The sequence below is a fragment of the Colobus angolensis genome, unplaced genomic scaffold, assembly GCF_000951035.1.
Source record: "Colobus angolensis palliatus isolate OR3802 unplaced genomic scaffold, Cang.pa_1.0 Scaffold120, whole genome shotgun sequence".
In the NCBI taxonomy this organism is placed as follows: domain Eukaryota; kingdom Metazoa; phylum Chordata; class Mammalia; order Primates; family Cercopithecidae; genus Colobus; species Colobus angolensis.
In genome coordinates, this window is record NW_012113142.1 from 2,724,702 (window position 1) to 2,726,493 (window position 1,792).

The window sequence follows — 1,792 nt, forward strand, 5'->3', positions numbered from 1 at the left end:
TGTTGCCCAGGTTGGTCTTGAACTCCTGGACTCAATTGATCCTCCTTTCTTGGCCTCCCACAGTGCTGGGATTGCAGACATGAGTCACTGGGTCCAGCTTCCCAAAGCATATTTAAAATGCTAGTTGATAAATGCTAGCCTAGGCTGGGCACGGTGGCTCACACCTGTAATCCCAGCACTGTGGGAGGCCATGGTGGGTGAATAATTTGAGGTCAGGAGTTTGAGACCAGCCTGTCCAACATGGTGAAACCCCGTCTCTACTAAAAATACAGAATTAGCTACTTGGAAAGCTGAGTCAGGAGAATCGCTTGAATCCCGGAGGTGGAGGTTGCAGTGAGTCAAGATGGCATCACTGCACTCCAGCCCAGGCAACAAGAACAAAACTCCGTCTCGGAAAAAATAAATAAATAAATATAAAATGCTGTTTGATAAATGCTAACTGAAGTAGGGGAGGGGAGGTGTAAGGTGCTATGGCTTTTATTCCTAGTCTGCAGCAAAGAAAAAAGAGGTGCTATGACAACCCTAATCTTGAAGCTGACCTCTAAAAATAGGGTAGGTGCTGTTACTCCCAGGGCAGTGTTCACAGACGCTACAGATGCTAACTAAATGTTTGCATGAATGTTGAACCCAGTGCAAGCTCCCGTTCTCTTTGCCCCCACCCAATTGCAGGCAAGTGTCATCCTTGATTACAGTATGCAGAGAGGGTCCGGTAGCAGCTGTTTCAGGACACAGCTTGGGACACAAAGCAGATTGGTAGTGGCTGCTCTCAGTTGTAGAGAAACTAATTTCCATGTGCCCCAGAGAAATGCCTAGCTAGCCCTGAACTTGAGACCGCCTCTGATTATGAGTCAGCCTTTCATGATCAACCAGCGTAGGGCAAGCATATGTCATCTTACTGGCGAGGGGGCCAGAAATAGCTTCTGCCTGACTGAGGAGTGCAAAAGCTGAACCAGCATGTGGAGTGAAAAGACGATTCTAGAAATAACAGGATCAAAGGTGGCACATATGTTGTTTAGACCCAGTCGATCCAAAATAACCGAAGATTGCCTGAGCACCTGCTGTATGCCCCAGCACAGTGGACACTCCGGGTGACGAGAAATTGAGTAAGACACACCCTTGCCCTTGAGGTGAAGATGAGGAAAGCAGTAGAAAGGCAGAAGGCACGTGCCAAGAGAGAGGCCAGCCCTTGAGACTTCTCCAGTTCTGCCCATAGGTCCCGCTGGTTGAGGCACACAGCCCCTGTGTCTTTCTCACTCTTGTCCAAATCCTCCCACCTGAGGTTTCTTGTCCGTAGCTTCCTTCTTCTCCACAGCCCAGCACTCCTCCCAGCTGCACAGGTCCCCTGCACACGTCTCCCCCAGCTCACCCAGCCAGTCGCCTTCCTGGGGTGAAGTTCCAGGGACCCGCCAACCTTGTTTCCTCCCTACATTTGTCCACCTGGTCCTACATTCCCCAGCTCATCTTCCACTGGGGCTCAGTCTGTGTAAGAGAGTGATCAAAGTGGGCACCTACCAGCTATTCCTCATAGGCTACCCAAATGCTCTCTGTTGACACCTTTTTTTTCTTTTTTTTTGAGATGGAGTCTCGCTCTGTCGCCCAGGCTGGAGTGCAATGGCGCCATCTCGGCTCACTGCAAGCTCTGCCTCCCGGGTCCACACCATTCTCCTGCCTCAGCCTCCAGAGTAGGTGAGACTACAGGCACCCGCCACCATGCCCGGCTAATTTTTTGTAGTTTTAGTAGAGATGGGGTTTCACTGTGTTAGCCAGGATGGTCTCGATCTCCTGGCCTCGG